Source organism: Nelumbo nucifera, chromosome 2, assembly GCF_055504915.1.
Source record: "Nelumbo nucifera cultivar China Antique chromosome 2, China Antique-T2T, whole genome shotgun sequence".
Lineage (NCBI taxonomy): Eukaryota > Viridiplantae > Streptophyta > Magnoliopsida > Proteales > Nelumbonaceae > Nelumbo > Nelumbo nucifera.
This window is the reverse complement of record NC_142650.1, coordinates 78,298,869-78,307,781: the sequence shown is the minus strand read 5'-3', so window position 1 is coordinate 78,307,781 and position 8,913 is coordinate 78,298,869. Positions and strand designations below refer to the sequence as shown.

The window sequence follows — 8,913 nt, the reverse complement described above, 5'->3', positions numbered from 1 at the left end:
TTATTTAATTATAATAGTATAAATATATATATAACATTTCTCTATATATTAATATAAAATTTGTTATTTAAATATTATATAATAATATTTACCATATATGCGTATAACCTCCAAGTTAAACTTATCAAGGGTTGTTTAGCTTGGTCCTGTCTGCTAAAATCATCATTGGACTCTAAAAGTTTTATACCCAATTAGACTTCATATCAGATTATCCTTGATAATGTGTGGGAATGGTGCTCATCTCACCTAGACCTAACTCAAAAGAAAATAGTTGCTTGATCTTGCAAATTTATAGATCTAATCGGGTTAGGTTAAGTTATAAACAATTTGTTACTTTTTATTATTAACTATTAAAATATTGTTTGCTATTAAAATATTGTAATTATTAAATTACTATATTTATTTAAAATACAGTATTTTATGAAAATTATCATATTTCATAAGTATTGCTAATTTATTGGCTAAAACTAATTAAATGTAATTTTCTACTATTTATAGCTTAAATTATAATTACTGTTAATTATAGTTTAAATTATTGCAATTTTAGTGATCCAAATTAGCAAATAATTTGGATTTCACCATTTAGTGATCCAAATAATTCAAAATCAATAGATAATTTCACCACAATTCAAGCACCATAATCAATTGATATCACTAATACATAAATGGACCACAATCAGTCATTTTCAATAAATTTTAATTATTAATTTTTTAGTAATTTTTTATCCGAATAATTATTTAATCCTTGACAAATATTGATTGATCATTTCATAAAAATATGTAAATCAAATGACTAAAAATCAATAACTAAGTTTCAAAATTATATTAAATTATTTTCAAATATTATATGTAATTGATTTTTACTAAAATTAATTTCCACTGAAAATTATTGAAAATTTTCAATAATTACTGAAACATTAATAAGCATCTAAAAATTATTCTCAATCATTGTTGAACTTAAGGTTTTAATAAATTTCTGAAAATTTTCAAAAATTACTGAAATTATATTTTAACATTCTGAAAAATATCAATTTTCAATACTACTAGAACTCTTTCACAAATATTTAGTGGAAAATTATTTTAGTTATATTTTTTCATTTTCAGTAACTTTAAAATTAATAAATAATTAATGGAAACATTAAAATAAATAATAAATATTAAAATAACTAATTAATGAAAATATCAATAAATTGAATATTATTTAATAAGTATCTCAAATTTGTTTTTAATTATTTCTGAGAATATTTAAATAATTTGATATCACTAAATATTTTTAATAAGTATCCCAAAAATATTTTCAAAATTTACTGAAATTTTCATTTTTAACATTTTAAAAAATATTAGTGTTAAAATTAATTTATTTTTTGCATTTTTTGTTAATTTTAAAGGCAATAATAAATATTAAAATAACTAATTAATGAAAATAGCTAATTAATTAGTAGAGATATTAAAAAGAAAAATATTAAACCCCAAAGCATTTAAAAATTCATAGAAATTAAAACTCAATTACAACGACAAGCATATAGGTTAAAGAAGAGAAGAGAGATATGAAAGCATACTTGGGAGGTTTCCCATTTATAATTTATTTATAAATAATTATTTGGGTTGTGTTGTGTGGTGGTGAGTGTGTTCTACTATTTTTTTCTCTTATCTCCTTGCTTTACTTTCCTTCTCTTTCTTAGCGTGTTCACTCGGTTCGGTGGGAGAAAGAGAAAGGGGGTGTATGAAGAGATGCTGAAAAAGCAAGAGATGAATGTCACTTTATTATTTAATAAAATTCATTACAATTATGCCCCTTATCACTATGGCTCTAATCTTTGTAATTACTGCTAAATAAAGTGTTTTTCTTCCAAATTTGGATGTTTAATGGTCTTCTCCTAAAAATAGTAAATTGTCAATTACATGTTAACAATTTAACAATATGTTAAACTTGAAAACAGAAATTAGACTAAAAGGGTTTGAAGTTTTATATTCAGATCATCATCTTTTATTCATTGTTATTAATTAATTAACCAAAAGATTGTAGATTATAAGAAATTTTGAGAAATACCTAGGCTGCTCAACCAGAAACCCAAATTGATCATCTCTCAGCCTGAAAAGCTTTTTTAATTCAAGATCTACTACTTTCATTTTCTTTTCTGCCATAACTTCTTGTTTCAACACAATCTAAATTAATTCATTAGATAAAAAATAACTGTTGAATTTCTGCAATTTCCTTATGTATAAAAGAATAATAATAAAGCTACATTAGAGACATAACCCGACCATATCATAAAATTTATGAAACTGAAGAGAGAGGGAGGAAAGAAGGAAAGATCTTATTCTATAAAACATTGGATGTCATTAAAGAACTAATGGTCTCATATTTTGCATGTCAGTAAAGATCCCATTAAGGAAGCATAGAAAGAGGGGGAGGAAAGAAGGAAGAGAATTCAAAATATAAACAAATAAAGAAATGCTAAAAGAAGCAAATCTTAAGTAAATCCTTGTGTTCTACCATTTTTCAATGCCGCTTAGATCCAAAGAGGCTTATGCCCACCGACTACATACACAGAATTTAAACTACGTATTTATTGACTTCTTAAAATTAGAAGAGGTATCCCATCTTATGGAGTTTGAGGCTATGAGTTGTGTTGATGGAAAAGTTGCATTTTAAGTATGCAAATTTCCAAAACACCATTACAGTGAGAATGTTGACCTACAAAGTTAGGTTCTAATTAATAACTGGATAGAGGACAAATCCAATGATAGCAATCAATCTTATTTAATATTTACAATTCAAGGTTTAATTCAAGCCTTGCTACTCATCCTTTTTCCGTGGCAATCTTGATAAGTTGGCCTACATCTTTCTAATGAATACCTGAAACCCCAAGTCCATTAAAAGAAGCAAATATTAAGTAGATCCCAGTGTTATATCATTTTCTTTCATTTCTACTTCAAGCAAGGCAATGATGGCATTATCTCTGATGGAGGGAGGCTTCAAGGTAGGAGTCGACCCACACAAATATACATCATGAATTTCAGAGAACCATTCTACGATAGTTTACCTACAAAACCAAATTAAATTAAATAAATTTATATAGAGAGAAATAGAACGGGGCGAAAGAAGAAGGGCGGAGCCCCTGTTTTAACATCCAACAATGAAAATTCTATCTATTAGACTGTAACCCACCTCAGTTAAACCTGTTATAGAACATAAATCGAATCTACAATTTTAACTTCAAAACCAAACTATTTTGACATCCAAAAGAAGGGCGGAGCCCCTGTTTTGACGTCCAAAATAACAATGAAAATATTGTCTAGAAGTCACATCAGCTGACCTGTTACAAAACTAATCCCCCATAGAGCTTGATTGTTGAAAAACCCAAACAAATATTTGAAAGAGAAGACGGAGTGGGGCTTGATTGTAAGAACATAATAACATGGGATGATAGTCGGTCCCAAATTTATTCGACTCTACTTCTACCCAGTTTCCTATTCTGGTATCGGCAAAACTAAAGCTTTCTTTAACGTCTCCGCTGGTCCTTACACTCTACTAAGTAATTTCAGTGCCTTCCTTATAACGGAGGCTCTCAAAACAACTTCCTTGGTCAAAGAATTCTCTATCAACATAGAGAACCTGAGCTTATTAGAAATCATATTCACGCCAACTCCTAATACCTTTGAGGCGTACGGTTTTGTGAATGGAATTAAGATTCTTTACATGCCTGATGATCTTTATGTAAGAGGTGAGCAAATTTCTATTCCTTTAGTTGGTCAACGAAGCCCATTTTATATTGCAAACACTCTACCTCTTCCATCTGATATCGGATGTTGCCGCTTCTCGTGAGCTGAGATAAAGGTAGCTACAGACAACTTCAACGAGACACGGCTGATCGGCGTCGATGGCTTCGACAGCGTCTATAGAGGCTACATCATTGACAATGCCAATGGAGTCGCCAGCACTACCATTGCAATCAAACGTGGGAATCCAAAGTCTCAACAAGGTGCAGTCTAAAGCGGTGTTCGTTTTCGATTTCATGTCCAGCATATGGCACCGTGGGGCCGACATGCCGGGGGGGTCTTGATTGTTCTTCGTCTGCGCGTTGGATTCTGATAGGAAGGTTTTTGTAGCTGGCGGGCATGATGATGAGAAGAACGCATTGGAGTTTGCAATGTCTTACGATCTGGCAAAGGATGAGTGGGGCCTGCTTCCTGATATAGAGAGTCCCCACCGCCAGTGATGGTTGTTTGTCATCACCGGGTGGATGGGGGAGAGAGAGAGGAAGAAGAGAAGACACTCGAGCGAAAGGAGAGGAGAGAAGAGGAGAAGATTGAACTGGAAAAAGCAAGCTAACGACATTAAACTCGTTAAATTCCCTCGCATGCTTCAAATATTTTACACAAGGTGGAGGCCAAGTGGCGCGTGGCGTGTCCTCCTTTTGTGCGAATGGTGCTCTCGCAGAAACTGCCTGGACTGAAGCAAAACTCTAAAGGAGGTAAAGATGCAACTCGGGCGGGCCAACAAGAGCTTTTGTACATGTTATGTTTGAGTTTTCAAGATTTGATCTGGTCTTGGGCAAAAGAAATTCAGGCCTAACTTATACTTGAGTTGAGCTTGGATTGAGAATTTAAGAAGCCTAAGCCTAAATATACACAAAATGAGGTTATACAACATTTTTTATGATATAACAAACCCTCATGCGAGACTGAGTTGAGGGTTCACGGCTTGCAACTCGATTATAGTGCCAACAATTATATAGTTTTTTTAGGGGGGTAAATGCCAAAAGTACCCCCTAACAGCTATGAATGGTTACTTTATGAGGGTATTTGTGTATTTGCAATAAATCAATTTTATAAATGACCAAAATACCTCTCCCAATAATTATAAATAACTAATTTAGGAAACATTTTGATTAATTAAATTATTTTTAACCCTTAATGGACCAAAGACACTTTGAAGTACAATTAAAGAGTTAGATTTTTTATAAATATTAGATTTTAATATTTATTAAAATGGTTAGTTCCTCTCATACCTCATTCACTTTGACTTTACAAGCTTTAATGATATATTCTCAAACCATCAAAGTGTAATGGCACCGATTTAAGAATTGGTGCTAGCACTATTGAATAAAACCAATATGAAGTTGGAGCTGGCCTTAGTGGTTCATGTTTTAAGGCATCAAAGAAAAACTCAACAATTGTTGACAATATTTTACACTCAAAATAACCATCAAGAAAGATATTAAGAGGGACATGCATTGAATGTAAAAGTTATTTTAGTTATCAAAGTAGTAGTGACATTAGCCATATAAGAAGATAATGTGCTAAAACATATTCAACAAGTTCAAAATGAACCAACCCCAACTCAAATTGGTTTTGGGTCTATATCATTTTTTTTAATTATCATTATTTTCACGAGAATATGAGGCAAGCATCAACTAAGTACAAAGTACATGATGAATAATCATTTATGTTTGTTGAAGACACAAGATTTGAAAATTCTGTATAACCATCAAGTGATCCTACATCTACAAAAGTTTGTATGAATACAATCAGATTACATGCTATAAAAAATTTTTAAATATATAAACAAAATTTAATTTATACTTTGGCAATTCTTTCTTTTAAAAATGCACTTACTTTAATATCTAATTTGTATAACTGATCATTTTATTATTGAAACATAGTTTTACATAAAAGAATTTTTAAGTTTTACAAGTTTAGAATGACCACATACTAGCCCAGCTATTGCATCTAGAATTTTAAATACTATGTGTAAATATGATATAGAAGATAAATATTTTAATTATTTTTAATAATTATAGTAACAATGATATGGCGACGAGTATTTTAAAATCTCAATCAAAACATATTTTAGAAGGAAAATTATTTTATATAAAATGTGCTTGTCACATTTTAAATTTTTGTATAGATGGTTTATAAATTATTTGACAACATGTTCAAAAAACTATAAAATGTATTTTATATATTAGATTTTCAGGTATAAGAAAACAATATTTTAAAAATTTATGTCATCAATATGAAAAAAAAGTTTTAAAAATCGTACGTTAGATGCCTAACATAGATGGAATTCCACATAATTTTTTATAACGAAAGAATGTTAAATAATATAATAACCAATTCTAATTAGGATATATGAATATATATAACGATTGTACAAACATTTCTTTATGCAATTTCTTATCAAACTTCATTTTATTTTAATTAACAACTTATATTTGATTAGTCAGTATTTTGCGAATGTACGAATGAAGAATATTTTGAATAAAAAAATTAAATTAAATAAAAAAGAAAACATTGGGAATATATTTATCCTTTATGTTGCTTAGTTGCAATATTAAATAATATGATCATACCAAGAGGCTTAGAAATAATACTTAATTTATATAATTAAAATATTCAAACAGAGATATAAAAATATTATTTGATGTGTACAATCTATATGAATATAAAATTAGAAAAACTAGCTAAGTGTCACATACTGAACCTAATACTAGTACCCCGTCAAGTAGAACTAAGATATGGTCTCAAATAAAGTATTGTTTCCTCATCTTCGTCTTATACTTTAAGTTCATATATCAATGAACTAATATTTTTTAAGTTTTATCATAGAGAAATAGATAAATTTGATATTTTAACGTAGTCAAAAGTATATAAAAATAATTATCCTCTACTTGTAGTCATTCTTATCGAGATCTGTATATGAGCACGAGTAAAGCTATTGCCCCCTATTAGAAGCATGCTTGATTGTGCCTTCAAATTTTTTTGGAAATACACAAGTCTTAGTGTGACATTGTAGGATGAGTGTGGATGAGTTGCATTGGGTGTTGTTGTGATGTGGCGCTAAGGCATAATGCTATTGTAATGCAATAAATCATTGCGATAGTTTATAAAAATGATGAGACAAAACTGTAGTAATGATGTTCTTTAGTTAAGACCAATACGCATGCACTATGATGACGATTTGTTATTTCATATTGCATGATGAAGGCATCTATTGCAATTTGGTAGTCATTGCAAGGTAGAATTACGTCATTATGGATTTAACCTATATTGCGATGTGAATGCATTGTTGCCATGTGCTTGCATGTCCTCCATCACAATTCATATGATGCCTAGACCCATGCACTTAATGAAAAAATGGGTTCGGTCATTTAGTGTTACCTATCCAAAAGTAGTGCCATTGCTTATTGATAAAAAATAAAGCTATAAGCATGCAAAAGGCATGGTGTAGTTGGACTGTCGATGAGGTATAGGTTGTATTTGGTATGCACTGATAAACCCTTGTATATGAGAGGACGATAAGCATTCTAATGATACACTTGGTATCATTGATGTAATAATGTGTTAAATAAATAAAAGCATTAAAATGACAGTCCATTGATATGTTTAATATGATTAAGTGATAATGCGATGGGTTGACCGAATAAGCATTAAATGCTTGTTAGTGTAATCTTGTTGAGTGGGGTCTAATGTGTAATTCAATAAAACCAGAAACCCCATTATGCAATTTCCTATGTGAGGTTGTCATGTTAGGATGACGCGTGGTGCTTCACACGTGCTATTAGGCTTATTTAAATTGATTCAGGGTTAAGAAAACCACCAACTATTTGAAAATGTTGTGAATTATTAATCTTCATATTCCCCATTATCATTCTCGGTTCCATATTATGCAACTATCTTCTTCTTCACCAATCATCTAAAAACGATATGAGAGATAGGGGTATTAGCGGTCCAGTTCAGTGCAGTTTACAGTAGATCTCAAACCAAACCATAAATTATGATTTGAGAAATCCTGAAAACAAGTCAAGCCACTATGGCATGAAATACCGCACTAGACCAAACTATTTTATTACGGTTTAGTGTAGTTTCTAATATGATTTGGGAACTTTAGGCCATTATATAATTCTATTAGGTTTAATCCAATTAGAATGCCCAAATAACACTCCTAGTATAGTTAAAAGTTAAAATTTTTGTTTTAGTATTTGATTATAAAATTAAAGAATTTATTATATATTTATAATTGTATACATTCTGTTTAGATATTATATATAATGTTATATATTTATAATATTGTAAATATAATATTATGTATTGTATAATTGTATACATTACATTTAAAACTTACAGTTTGGTTTGGTTCCCTTCTTACAACTTCTGCAAGAATATCCCCCAAAACCCCTGAAATATCCAAAATACACACTTACTTTTCATTTTACATAGTATACCCTTGAATTCACACCATTTGGACTATTTCACCCCTAAAAACCCTCAAAATACCCCTCACCCTTCTTCCTACACAAAATGCCCCTAAATTAACATCACTTGGACTATTTAACCCCCTAAGAACCCTTGAAATACCCAAAATACCCTTTGTTTTCCCTCTCCCCTACACACCCATATTTTTCACCAACTATTGACACTTTTGCCCCCAAAAAATTTCAAAATACATAAACTACCCTAAATTTCCCTTTACCTAGAATGCCCATATGTATCAAATTATTGGATCCTCCTACCCTTAAACATTTTTAAAATACCCAATCTACCCTTACCATGAGCCTGTAAATAGGGGGTGAGAGGTGTGACCCAAAGATAGAGGAAACCTTGAGAATTGAATCGTTCCCCTCTTTAAACTCTCAAGAGTCACCTCTCTTGTCACAACTCTCTCCCACCTAATTGTTCTATCTTTTTTTTTTCCTTTTCATTTTAAATTTCCTTGTTTTCTTTCACTTTGTCTCCTAAAAGAGAATGAGGGGTTTTCGAACGTTGAAGGGAGGAAGCACCACCATCACCCAGTAGCAAGGAAATTCACCACCACTATAAATAACTAATCTCGCTGACGCTTTTTGGTAGTGATTGTTAGATAGTGTATGCCCTTAGCTCCAATCAGATTGATGTACATAAACATTT

General features: G+C 30.6%; 1 long non-coding RNA gene across 1 annotated transcript; it reads right to left on the bottom strand.

Annotated features, from left to right (window-relative positions):
* Positions 1-2,474: 2,474 nt before the first annotated feature.
* LOC148802353 (uncharacterized) lies at positions 2,475-4,405 on the bottom strand. Its single transcript, XR_016082026.1, has 2 exons — positions 3,792-4,405; positions 2,475-3,047 (listed from the first exon to the last, which is right to left on the bottom strand). It is a non-coding gene; the product is annotated as an uncharacterized LOC148802353 (long non-coding RNA).
* Between the last annotated feature and the right edge of the window lie 4,508 nt (positions 4,406-8,913).